The sequence below is a fragment of the Carassius auratus genome, chromosome 32, assembly GCF_003368295.1.
Source record: "Carassius auratus strain Wakin chromosome 32, ASM336829v1, whole genome shotgun sequence".
Lineage (NCBI taxonomy): Eukaryota > Metazoa > Chordata > Actinopteri > Cypriniformes > Cyprinidae > Carassius > Carassius auratus.
The window spans coordinates 23,470,496-23,485,468 of NC_039274.1; positions in this window are offsets into that span (position 1 = coordinate 23,470,496).

A 14,973-nucleotide genomic window follows, 5' to 3' on the forward strand; every position below is an offset into this window, starting at 1 on the left:
TTCGGCGTTCTACAACAAAGTCCCTTAATGATCATATCAATTGTATAGCAACGGACAAATCGAAATCAACAGTTTGATTGGTTGTGCCTATACTGTAAAATCACTTCAAAAGTGTATTCCACATGTTACAAAGGAAAGCAATTTCCAGTTTATACATTTATATGTTATCTTAGTCGGCTGGCTTCATCACGAGTGGTTAACTGCTGGATAGTGTCATCAGCTATCTTTCTCAAGGGTTCCTGGATGTTCGCAAAATTTTAACAGAGTGCTTTAGTGGCTTGGGCGTTCACTGACCACCTCGTATCTAAAAGTATTTTCAAGGTCTCTAATCCTACTGTTGTCATTTGGATGCAAGCCAGCTGTGATAGTCTGCCATTGTGCTGGGGATCTCGTGCACAAATTAAAAAGGGTCTCAACAAAACAGAAAAAGTCTTCTGTTTCTAGAAAGCAGTTCACACTGTTTACCCCAACCAAATTAAGTCTATGGGCAGTGCATGGCACCCATTCAACTAAAGGGTTTATCTCTTTGATACATGACTGCAAGCCCTTACAACAGCTGGACATGTTTATTTTCATCTCCTTTAAAGCAGTCAGCAGAGATGAGCAAAGATAATCGCCCGTATGTCTTGTGATGGGCAAGAACTTAAGGAAACGTTCCTCAGTGAAACCCCCTTATGAAAGGTAATGCAAAATCAGTGTGAGCTGATCAGTGTATGCCACAACAGGGGTAGAATCAACACAGATGCCGTGAGAAAGGTAAGAAGGCTGTCCTTTCCCTGAATCAGTGAAAATCAGTGTGAGCTGATCAGTGTATGCCACAACAGGGGTAGAATCAACACAGATGCCGTGAGAAAGGTAAGAAGGCTGTCCTTTCCCATTTATTTATATTTATATTTTTATATTTATATTTATATTTTTTTATATTTATATTTTTATTTATATTTATATTTTCGATGTGTGCTTTTTTTGGAATGGTTCAAACTGGCTAATTAATTCTAAGTTTTCCAAATAGTTTCTAATGCTGGGTTTACCAAAAACGTCACTATGACCCCTAAAGGAAAGCCAGCTACTACCAGGACTTTTACAACTGCTACCACCATTCTTAACACTTGGGACGAGTACTCGCATTGTTTCAAATTGTTTCTTCTGTTCAAAGTCCACCTGTACTTTTTCTGCACTTTCCAGCAAATAGTTAGCATGGCTCTTCGGTGAGTCTCAAAACGCTCATGCTACATTTTGCATTATTTTGCATGCTTCCAGTAACTGAAACCACGTGTGAACATGTTGGCTGTTTCTTCAAAAATTTTGCATGCAAAACAAAACATTTTTCCTTGGGAAGGTGAATACAAAACCCATTCTCTGGTTACACTCTCAATTTCCCAGGTCACGTCTGAAATAACTGTGAGAAATTACGTTTATACATGCCGTCTGAAACTGACACATTTCCATCTTTATCAAGGCCCATAACAGGTGTAGATATTCTCTCACCTTTTGGCCAGTGTTGTTCAGAAGATTTCGTTGTTTTATTGCCGCTGTCTTGATTGTCTACAGGGCATATTTTAGATCCATTTCGAAAACCGTCACTTTGGCTATCATCCTCAAAAGGCTGGTTAACATCAGTTGTTGCACAACAGATATTATCTGCAGGCTTGAAAAATCCTGTAAGGTTGTTTTTTTTAAAAGCTGCTGAATTATAAATCTCCTTTATTAAAGAAATGATGATTTCATGTTAATTTAAATGAATTATCAGCAAACCTTACAATTATTTATTTATTTATTTTTTGGCACAGTCAGTAGGCCTCTCCCCAGGGCTACAGCCCCTGTAAGTCTGTGCATTAATGTGCCCCTGACCTGACTTGACCAAAGCAAATGTGAAAGTCTGTAAATAAATGTCATGCATCTAATACTTACTGCATTCATCAAAAAAAGCACTTCTAAAGTAAAACACTGAAATAATGGCAGGTGGATGCATTCAGTGTGTTCGACTACATGCAGTGCAGAGCAGATTGATTGCCAAGAGAAGCCGCTTGCAGTTAGGGGTGGAATTGAAAGTGAAGACATCAAGTCAAAACACAGATTCGTGAGTAGTATTATAATTGAATATGTTAGTAACACAAGTCATTGTTGTCATGTGGTGAATTTTGGGGAAAGGAGACCAGAGGCTGCTTTGTTTGGAATGGATGTCAATGGTGGAGAGGCTTCACTACGATGAATAAACAGCTTTTTAGAGGAAAAGGCTTAGAATTTAATGAATCAACAACCTTATCTGCTAATCTTAAACATGTTTTACACTAAACAATACTTTTGGATTAAACTATTTTTAGAGTTTACCATGAAAAAAATGCTGTTTTATAAGAGAAGTCACTGATTTTTGTGACAGGTGAGATACAGTTTACGGCACTTTCCATTAATTCCTATGGTATCCGTAAACTATGACTGAGTGTCGCAACTCTGAATGAAATTTTGTTACAGCAAGGCCGTAATGTGATTGGTTATTACAGCATATGTGATTCAAATTAGCCATTATGCTTTCTTCATAAGTAATACAGACCCTCATCTCCCTACAGTAAGATAATAGGCTTGTCTAAGATTAGCAAAATCTGCACAGAACTGATCACCGGTGATCACCACGAGATACATGCTGGTTAGAAAAATGTCGTAGTTACGCTTGACTTGCACCGATGTCATGCTGATGTGTGCCAAAAAACTGTCGCAATGGCGAGGCAGCTGTGTTGGATTGCGCAGTCAAGGGGAGTTGCTCTCAAACGACTGCGCAGATCAAAAGCATGATGGGAAACGACTGGCTGGAGACGCAGCTTAAAGGGGGGGTGAAATGCTCGTTCTCACTCAATATCCTGTTAATCTTGAGTACCTATAGAGTAGTACTGCATCCTTCCTAACTCCAAAAAGTCTTTGGTTTTATTATATTCATAAGAGAAAGATAGTCTGTACCGATTTTTCCCGGAAAAACACGACCGGCTGGAGGCGTGACGTGTGGGCGGAGCTAAAGAATCACGAGCGCCAGTAGGCTTTTGCGTTGAGAGCGTTTGGAAGCTGAGGAAAAAAACCAACCAAAACAAACCATGGCTAACAGTCAGATTCAGCGTATATTTATGATCCAAAATCAGATCCAGAGGCTGCAATTTAACAAGAGCAGCCTCAGCAACGACGTCTCTATGTGATATGTACTTAAACTGTATATATTTGCTTAGCGGTTTTGGAAAATGAATAAGTATCACTTTGTCGTCTTTTTTTTTTTTTTAAGCTGTACATGTGGAAAGTGCAGTTTGATGACAACATTGCATGTTGTTTACTTGATGTGCTTACACGCCGATAGCTAAGTTAACAACACAGAGATATTTGAAGCAGTTTTACTCACCGCCTGCGGTTCCAACACACGATCGTGACCCTTTTTCGTTGGGACTGTATTATCCTTAAGAAATAAACGATGTGCAAACTGGGCCTTGTTTGTAAAACAAGCATCTTCGAAATGCAGGGGAACAAACACAAACACTTGCACAACTCCGTTGATGCTCTGTAAAAATAAACTCCATCCACTGGTCCCTTAATGCTGTTTCTCTTTTGGTAATCTGTGCAGGGTTGTCTTGCCCTGGCAACCAAAAACACACTTCTTTTGTGACATTCAGGCACGCTCTCGCTCTGGTCAGTGGATGTCTCGTCTCTGCTCTGCTATACGGGAGCGCGCGCTCTTCCGGCAGACGTGCCCGTAGGAACCATATGAGGAAATTCCACTCCATCTAACGTCACACAGAGCCATACTCGAAAAAAACTTTCCGAAACTTGTGACAAACCAGAAGGAGTATATTTGGAACAGAAATACTCCTTCAAACGTACAACTTAAACAGCAAGAATTCTTGTCTTGTTCATCAAAACGCTATCACAGTACTTTGGTGCCACACGTGACAGTGACATGGTGTCGGCACCAGTTCAAGTCTGACAAAATTTCTAACCGGAATGCACTGCTTTCAAGTCAGCCACCAATCAGTTTGCGCATTGATGCATGAAATCGAATGCACCTTATGGTTCTAAATTGCTCTCGCTGTACTTTGATGTCATATGCCGATCAGTCTGCTATGCATCTCGAACAAGCCTATTGATGCAGAATTGTCCGCGTCCACATCACAAAGATTAATTTCAACACCCCTAGATCATGCACTTCTGTACCAGCAGGGGCAATTCTAGGATTTTCATTTTAGGGGGGGCTCAGCCCCATTGAGGGTATAACAATAATAATATGTATAAATGTATGTATGTAAGTATATTGTAATGGGAGGATCCAACAACAGACACAGTGGGCGTGGCATTAGGCCTCGGAGAGGCTTTTAATAACAGAAAATAAAACAAAGGAGGGAATAAATGTGGCCAAAGGGGGAGAGTGTCCAAAATAAACAGGGGATCTGGTTTCCTCGTCATACTGCGGCGTTCGTGTGGGTCGGGCAGTGTTCATGGAGGAAGGGTCCAGGTAAGGGGCAGAGTCCGGCGGCCGCACACACTCCCCTCTTCGGTCCGGGGTGCTTCTAGTGGCCGCATCCTGCTCGTTGGCCATGGCACTTGCAGGGGATGGACGGCCCGGCATTCTGGCCCGTCTGCCGTGTAATCGGGTGTGGTTCTCATCCGGATCATGGGTCCGGCAGCTCACTTCTCTGGTGGTGTGATAATCCCTCAATGCACCCTTCCTGGACCCACGAGGACACCAGTGTGCTTGCACGGGGAAGAGACCGGTCTTTCGCAGAGAGGTGCATTGGGCTTTTAAACAGCGGCGGTGATGAGGCTCCATTCACATCAGGTGTGCCCCATCACACGCCGCCAGCCCTGACTTATCCAGCACCCCTCCTCTCTCACACACCCACTCCTGTTGGGAGCCTGGTGAAGGGCAATGATTTAGGACGGGGTGCCGATGATAATCAGGGAGGACGCAGCTGACTCGTCACATTCCCCCTCCCAAGCGACATCCCCGTAATCAGGGCGCCGCCCACATGGGAATGCTACCTTCCTCAACCAGGCTCCAAACGGTTTGAGTGGGCAGGGCAGGGATTCCTCTCCGGGCAGTAGGGTTGGGTATCATTAAGGTTTTAACGGTATTACTACTCTTACCGATATTGCTTAACGATTAAGAAGGCTTAAGATTGCTTGTGTTTCTGCATCTAAAAACGCATGGAAAATGAAGGGCGCGCCGATTTCTGATTTTTTTTCCCCCAAAGCCTTTGGACACTTGTGCTCCTGAGGCGTCTGCCATTGCTAAGCAACCATGACCTGCTCTCTCCATGAAGACGCAGAAATTTCAGCAATGGATAAATGGATTTGCAGCACTAAAAATTGCTTGCAGTAGCTCTGCTACTAAATTAATGAAAAAATCCACATACAGCTATGATCAGCTGTTCCGTCTTCTTGGCTGAGCTTTCAACTTTGTTACGGAAAAGGTGAGGAAGCTACAGGACCTGCGGTGCGCTTGCGGCATTCTGAAAAGTTTACATGTTTTTAACTCAATGCGGTGCGGACGCGCCTGGAAAAAATTAGCTTGTCGCACCGCGTGAGAGTCGCGACCATGTCGCTTCCATTATGAGCGCGCATACTGTGCATCTACATTTGAAATAACGAACTTGAGCGTGCAAAAGACGCAATATGTGAACAGCCCCTTATGCGTTTGTGTGCACCACGCTCGTTATTGTTGTGTGTGTGTGACTGACAGACAGCCTTCGTGGCGTGCATGAGAGATCTCGCAGATCTCACAGACAAACGTCTTAATAATATCGAAAAATAGAAATGTTTGGTAAGATAAAATGTGCACGATAAAATTATTAAGCAAATCTCTTCACCATCGTCACTCTTTATTATTAAGCGGAAGTTTTCATACTGTATGCGTGCGCTGCGCTCGTTGTGGTGTGTGTGTGTGTGTGTGACTGACAGACAGCCTCCGCGGCGCGCATGACAGATCTCGCAGATCTCAAAGACAAATGTCTTAATATTGTCACACATTAGAAATGTTTGGTGAGATAAAATTTACACGATTACATTATCAAGCAAAAATACATACTACGGTCTTTCATAATTTAGCCCCGGGGCCAGTTTAATTTCGGTTTCGGTACCCATCCCTACCGGGCAGTCCTCCCTATCGCAGCACACCGGTACAGGGACAGAGAAACTGGGTATTAGTCGACAGCCTCAACCAACCACAGGGTAAAATGACAATAAAAGAGAAGTCCCTTACCCCTTTGTGTGGCTGGGAGGCCATCTCCATCGTTCCTCCATCCAAGTCTGGGTTTTTGCAAACTTTTGTGAGAGGGAGTGACGTCACCAGGTTTTTTCCAACTGCGCTGTCTAGGCTCCGCCATGCCTGCATCCTCCACCAGTGTAACGGGAGGTGTCAATGACAGACACAGTGGGCATGGCGTCAGGCCTCGGAGAGGCTTTTATTAACAGAAATTAAAAACAAAACCAGGGATAAAAGTGGCCAAAGGGGGAGAGTGTCCAAAATAAACAGGGGATCTGATGTCATCATCGTGCTGCGGGGTTTGTGTGGGTCGGGCAGTGTTCATGGACAAAGGGTCCGGGTAAGGGGCGGAGTTTGGCGGCCGCACACGCCAGTGGTGGTGCTTAAGATTATGTTTTTTATTATATAGTGTTTAGAAAGTGTTTCTATAAAAAAGGAAAAACATAAAAATACTGATAACATAGCAATGCTACTACAAATTCTACTAATAACAATATAAAAAGCACTAAGGATTAATGAGCTGCTGGGTTCATAAATATTAATCACGTTGCCTGGGTTCATTCAAATTGATTTGCTGATATCAAAACAGGAATGATAATAGGTGAGTGCCAGCCAGTGAGATTGTCCTTTGTGCATTAGCTCCACCCACTACCAGAGAAACCAGCCGTTCTTAAAAGCTGAAGAATTCCGAAGGAACATTGGTATATTGACAGGAAAACACAACAAAGAATATAATTTACATGTAGTGCATTTATTTACATGTTATGTAAGACTCTATCGCTTTGTCTCTCTCTTTGCATGTGTGTGAGACAAAACAATTTACATTTACACTACAGTTTATGGTATGTCGAATACTGGTGCGCTGCACATTCCATTTAGATGATTTGAAAAATAGCGTAGATCGCCTGACAGAGATTGAAACTCTGAAGTGCTGAGTCAGAATTTGGCGAGTGAAAACATGTGCTAAACTTATACTTAGCCTCTAGCTTACACACTGTAAAATCTATCAATTTATTAACAAATATTAGGCATCATTTAATCACCCATAGTGAAAATTTATAAATTTTTATGGAAAAATCTGGAATTGATCATTCGTATATATTTATTTGGATTTTTAAAATATAAGTGGGTGGATTTTTTAAAGTATATACTATATAATTTTGGATTATAGTTCCCTTTCAGTCGGTCACTCTCGAACGTCACATCACATTACTGCAGGTTCATCAGGCCAAGTCACTAAAGAAACTGTATGAGGGTTGTCACAATCCAGAAGTTCTGAAAGAGCTCAGAACTGCTACTGCACTCTGAGGCTTCAACCTCCTCCCAGCTCTACTCACACCAGGTATGCACTGATCAGGTCCCTCCAGTGTCTCACTTAAATTCTTTTGAGGTTCACTGTGCTGCAAGCCCCCCAACATGTCAGACTCTGACATGACAAAAGTATCTTAGCCATCTGTGTTCTGTTAAAATGTTCCACAATGCCGACGGATGCTGGGTGGTAGGGAGTGGTGCACGTTTTCTTTATTTTCAGCAAATGACAGAGAGTCGAGACCACTTCTGATTCAAACTGGCGGCCCTGATCAGAGTGCAAAGATTCAGGAATGCCGTGTATCAAAATGTAGTCCTCAGACAAGCAGTGATTGACAGTCTGTGCAGATTGGTTAGACAGGGCATACAGATTAACAAACTTTATTATGAACAGGCAATTAAACTCAGTCCAATATTTACGTAAATTCCGAGATGCACCTGCCAGCTGTCTCCTATGAGGCCTTTGTGATTGCTTTACCCATTTTTGTTGCACTTGTGTCGATATCTGGATCATTCTGCTGCATAGTAACAATATCCATTAGATTGTATGACATCCCATACCACTTTATCTGTCGTCTCACTGTCTTTTATGTCTGGTGTCACTAGGTGGCGGGACAGTGCATCAGCATTTTTATGTTGATTACCCTCTTTGTGCAGATTGACCCAACTCAGGGGGTCCAATTCCAAAAGCCATCTAGCCCTTCTGCCCATTGGGTCATCCTCGAGGGACATACGTTTTAGCGCTAGAAGGGACCACAGATGTAAATTAGCTTTACAGCTAACTCTGGTACAGGGCTTGAACTGTGCACAGTCCCTGTCAAATAAACTAATAAAATAAATAAATAAATAATTCTCTCACTGCCCAAACAATAGCCCATAATTCTTGGTCAAAAGTAGACCAACGTCTCTGTGTGACATTCAAGGAACGGACAAGGAATGCATTGTCACCAGTGTTAATTTTGTCAGCAAATTCGGATTTAGTCTTAGTCTTAGTCTTTTGAATAACACACCATTTAGTTTTAGTCACATTTTAGTCATCTGAAATGTTTTAGTCTTAGTCTAGTTTTAGTCAACTAAATATCATAAGAGTTTTAAACTTAGTCTAGTCTTAAGTCTTTTAGTCTTAGTCTAGTTTTTTTTTAGTAGAACAAAGTCAACTTAGTTGACTTGACTAAATGTTTCCATCAGTCCGTTATGGAATGGTATTTATAAAATAAACATAAGGCCTGCTCTCAATGAAAAATATACATGCTCTCTGAAAAAGATATGCATTCGTCCTGAATGATATGCAATGCATATGACATTCTTTCAAGATGAAGTACAGTATTATTGAAATAGACAACCACCTATATTATATTTGTATTGTATGTTCATTCTATTTCTTTATTTGTGCTATTTACACAAAGTTTAAATTTTTTTTAAGTTTGTTTTTGTTCATTTAAAATAGCACTGCATAGTCTTTACTGTAAAATAAAATACACAATCAAACCAAAATGTATGCAGACACCTTCAACGTTTCTTACGATATCACAGTTTATTTGCTGTAGTTTGGAAATTGGTAATAAAATATGACAATAACTCGGGGTTAAACTGTGTCAGAACAACAAATTCATCTTGATAATGTCTGATGCAATGCTTAATTTGGTTCAGTCTGTGGTGTGAAAAGGTTGCATTAGCAATTAAAGAAAGAAACACTTAAGCAAAACATGCTCAGGTCCCCAAAGGTTTTTATTTTTTGTTTTTGTTTTTTTGTATTTTTTAGTCACTAGTAAAACAATATAATCTATTCTATCTGATTTTTGGATTGACTTTGGATAAATTCTTGTTAAAACTACAAAGTAATTCAATCAAGAGCAGTGAGTGATTTACTTTCATTTTCATACATTAAAGACACTGACAGCAGAGCTAGTAAATTAGGCACGGTCACTTTAAGAGACAAACGCATCCATTATAAAGATACGCATCCGATTTCTTTCCAACTCTTTACTTTCACTGAAGACATAACTACAGACTTTTTCAAACACTTTCCAAGACGGGTATTTCGACATATTTAGTATGTATTTGTTGTCGGTACAAAAGCAAGAAGACTTTGAGAATCGTCTCTGCTTGCTCCCTGAACACCAGAACACCGCGCTGCTGAATTGAGCTCTTTCACTTTTCGCTCTTTTTCTTATGTTTATTTAAAATGCGATTTGTATTTGTTCGTTCAGGTGCAGGAGGACGCAAACGTCCTGAAGGAGAGCTCGGTTCAGTGTTGCGCGAGTAACCAGCTGCTCAGTTCAACTTTCCCGCATCGCGGGGCTGAAGCCAACTTGATGTGTTGAATGCTCGGGTCGGAGCACGTTATAAAACGTTTTCTTAAAATACACATTTCTGTTTTAATAAATGCTCATATTAAAACATAGCATTACACATAACTAGGTTCAAAAATAATCAGTGATACACTTAGGCTTTTTAAAATGGCTCGGCTGCTTCTGCATAGATCAACCTACCCTCAAAGATTCGCTCTGATTGGATCTCTTCTCCATTCGTCCCTCCCATATATTTTCATCTCATTTTTATTCGTTGACTAAAGTGTCAGTTACATTTCGTCACGTTTTTCGTCATCATATCTGACTTTTTATTTAGTTTTTATTTAGTTTTCGTCCGTGAAAAAGGTTAGTTGACAAATATTTTTCATCATAGTCTTCGTCAATGAAATTAACACTGATTGTCACAATGGGTATTCCATACAAAAGGCACATTTTTTGCCCACCAGTTGATTCAGCGAGGCTGCATGTTTTGAAAAGTCCTTTACAAAGTGTCGATAGTATGAGCACAGTCCCACAAACGCTCTAACCTCCGAGGCAGACTGTGGAACTGGCCAATTTCGAACCTTGTCCGTGTAAAGGTGCATTTTACTTAAGTAAAATTATATGCCAATGTGGTAATACAAATAATCTTAATGCAAATTGCAAACAAGATTATTCTGAGTGTCCATTACTAAGTGCAAATCTACTGTAGCTCCGCCCTCCATCGACACATAAGGTTAAAAATTACACATGTGAATAACAGCTTCAGTGGTGTAGGCAGTAATGTTTTGGGCACGGAAAACTAGCTTGTAACGCAATTGATTGGGTTAGAGTCTGGCTTTTGCCAAGCTCATTCTTCTCACTTTTCCCATCACATGTCGCTTTAGAATTTATTTTCAATAAAAATTAACAAAATGTTCTAAAAGTGGAAGTAAAGTGCCTAACGAGTGTTAAATTAATGATGCAACTATTTAAAATTGTAATTAATATAATTTACAATCTGTTATTATTGCATCCTGTTAATGTATAACAATAGCGAGGTGCACATGGGCCTAGTATGTATCTGCCAGTATAAAGTGTAACTTGCATCTAATTATTATTTATACTTAGCCTGTTGCAAAGAACTGCTACTTTTACATTTTAAATATAATATATCACGGTTTTCACTGTACATATTTCCTGTAAATAGGATCTATCGCTAAGAAAGTATGTTAATTCCACTTAGTGTAAATAGCCACTGACGTATTTTTCTTACTCTATTAGCAGATCATTTGTAAAATAAGAAAAATGCATTTAAAATATTGTTATTAATATTAGTATTTTATATATATTCTTTGCCCATGATACCTTAAAATGATTTGCTATTAGTTCATTAATCTAACGTTCTGCCAATTTTCACCTGTGATATTATAACACTGAGAATAATTATATTTGTATTGTGTCGGAAGTATGTAGACAGCTTTTTGGCAGGAGCTGTTGCCATGGTGAATCGTAACATCGGCGCTCCATTGATAATGGCTTTTTATGGTTGTTGTGCACGCGCTTAACTCAGAGTCAGTCAATTTAGAGTTGATTAAACTCATTTCAGCTGTTCTGTAACCGAAAACTCAAGAGTTTCCCATCTCAGGGTAAGTCAACTCAGAGTTCAAGTTTAAACTCGGGCCCCAGGTATTGCTCATTTTCAAATAACTCCACCGGCCTCGTTCCCATGGCTCTCTGCCCGCCCCACTCGTCACATTTTCTTAATCTGTAACCAAGTATGCAAACGGGTGGGAGACATGACATGCAATTCTACCTGTCCATGATGTCATAACCTAATAAAAATGAGTATTTGTTAAAAATATATATCTTCATGTTGTTCCTCTGACAAGATATGATTACAGCATACCATAGCTGTAGTTGGTGTTTAAAGACCTCTACTTAAAATTTTTATCTAAACATCAAATTTGTCATGTGGTGTGACTGTCTGGGGTATGTGTGACCTTACTAATATGACATTATATTATATCAGAAAAGTATAAATAATTGATAAATTTACAGTTTAAGTAACAGAATTAGGCTATTTCAACAGACACAGAAAGTGTTGATGTCTGTGTATGATTTTAAAGCAAGTTATGGCCAAATACATTTTGTCCGTAAAATGGGCATCATATGGTGTGACACTGCAATTTATATTTTGAACGGGCAATAATTTGGACATCATTATGGTGAAGAAGTCAACACTCAACCAGGAAGTTGCAGTGTCATCTCTGGGGGGGTTTAAAAGATCAAGAAGTGAGTTCTGGCTTTTTAATTTGTGCTAAGTATAAGCTAGCTGTTTTTAGTTAACCAAGAGATTAGCTTAACTGAACAAAACATCATATGGTGTTACACTGAATCATATGGTGTGACTCTTTTTCTAAGTCACACCATATGATATATTTGTCACACAATATTACATACACCTTTTTAAATGATAAATAAATAACTATTCAAAACATATTCAATGAATGTAATCGTGAACATTAAATTACTCATACAATCAATGTATTTCTTTTCAATTTTATACTTAATTTAACCATGTTTTACAATATTTGCAATGCTTTGTCTATTAAAAGATGCAATGTTTTGTCTGTCAGGCAGAAATCTCAGGTAAAGAGAGGACAAAAAAAAAATACAGGGAAAGACGCGATGCTGACCATGCATGGAGAGAGGAGGTCTCAAGATTCATTGTATAATTCATAGGCAAATGATACATTGTATGTTTTATACTGTATCTGGTTTTACTAATATCTATTCTATTAGTGAACAGTTGACATTTGAATGCAAACAGAGTGTTGTCTATCAATCAATCTGGGTTTTGCAAAAAACACAGTACTACAACGGCTATTTTGAAAGTTTTAAATGATATTGTAAGGTCAGTGGATAATGGTGAATTTTGTGCCTCGCTTTTTATTGATTTATCAAAGGCTTTCGATACAGTGGATCATGGGATATTGCTGCACAGATTGAAGGTTGTTGGTTTATCAAGTCACGTTATTCCTTGGTTTAAAAACTATCTGAGTGGAAGAACCCAGTGTGTTCAAGCTGAAGGTAAACAATCTGATTCATTAGAGATTTCCAAAGGTGTTCCCCAAGGATCTGTGCTGGGGCCCCTTTTATTCACCATTTATAGAAATAGCCTTGATTATGACATTCCGGATGCCAACTTTCATTTTTATGCCGATGATTCTGTCGTGTATAGCAGTGCTTCCTCTGGACAGCAAGCCTTGTCTAAGCTTCAGTCAGCCTTTAACATCATTCAGTTAAGGCTTCACAGTTTAAAACTTGTTCTGAATACTGATAAAACAAAGTATGTTATTTTCCAATTAAAAAAAACTTGACAATAATTTAGTATCTCTTCAGACCTTTCAAGGTACAGTGATTGAATTATTAAAAGAGTACAAATATCTAGGCATCATAGTTGATGATGCCCTATTTTTTAGCTCTCATATCACTCAACTGAAGAATAAACTGAAAATCAAGCTTGGGTTTTATTTCAGGAACAAGTTTTGCTTTTCTTTTAATGTAAAAAAGAAATAAGTCTCTGCTACTTTCTCCCTGTCCTTGATTACGGTGATGTTGTATATCAGTTTGCACCTTCTTATCTTCTCTCTTCCTTAGATGCCATTTATCATGGTGCTGTAAGGTTTATATCAAATTGTAAATCCTCAACTCATCATTGCACCTTGAATCACAGAGTAGGTTGGCCTTCTCTGTCTACCAGAAGAAAAATGCACTGGTACTTAATTATTTACAAAGCCATCTTGGGATGGTTGCCTTCTTATCTTTGTTGTCTTTATGCAACAGAAAATTATCAAGAATTATTTTCTTCGTTCGCAAAACTTTTATACTCTTTCTGTTCCTTTTACCCGAACTGAGCTAGGTAAGAAGTCTTTTATGTATGCAGGGCCGTTTGATTGGAATTTCCTCCGATCTAATTTAAAATTAGAAAATCTGCTGACTCTAGACCATTTCAAATCATGAATTTTCAATCTAAAACATTCAACTAATTGTAAATTGATTAGTTTTTTATTGTTAAACTATTAGAATTGTTGTTACAACACACACTCTCCTCTAATTTTAAATTGTTCATGTTGAATGTTATTGAAATGAGATGGTGTTTGATTTACTCATATTTCTGAGTTTCTTATAATTTAAAAAGTTTTAAGACAATGTTAGTATGTTTTTTGTCTTATTAATGTTAACTGAATTGAATTAATTTAATGTAAATAAAATACAGTTTTTTGCGTTGACAAATGTGGAGTGGCGCAGTTCATCATATAGCATGACACTATATAATTCGGTGTGACATTAAGAATTGTGCCAGTAAAAATACTTTCTTAATTATAAATCATAAAAAAGTCAGTGGAACACAAGAGAAATAGTATCAGCAAGAGTCACAAGCATTTTCATAGATTTATAACCGGGTTTAACATAATTAATCTAAAATATCTGGAAAGGCTGAGAAGATATGACTTACTTTGCATTATGATTTAGAAAAACGATACAAAATCTAATGAAACTGCACAAAATAAATGTTTAATCTTAAGATAGTAATGATAACGATTTATGTTGAAATTAGTTACTTAGGCAGAGTATATTCCATTTTCATTTTATATAGAATAACTTTTATGTCACACCATATGACAATAGGCATGAATGCAACAAATTGGTGAATAAATCCAATTTCAAATACAAAATCTAAAAGACCACATATACTTTGGGAAATGCAAGAGTCAGTACAACACAACTCAATATTTTTTATGCCTAATATTTGAAGTAAAAAATAAAAACTTTTTTCAGGTTTATATGTCTCCCACCCAAACACCACATGAAAGCAGAAAGTGTCTGACTTGACTGCTCACATTTCAGCTCCGCAAACACACCCATGGTTTTGGAACGTGGGAAATGTTTGAAACATTTGATCACTTTTTTTCTTTTTTCAGGTGTTCATATGTGATCAGATGACTTTTACATATTAACACCGTTCCAAAAACCATTCCAAAACCAGATTTCACCTGTAAATTTGATATTACTGCACATGTTAATTTTGTTTGGTTTATGTGAATTTACGTAATTACACTTTTTTTTTTAGCCAGATTACTGTAGTTACCAATAGAA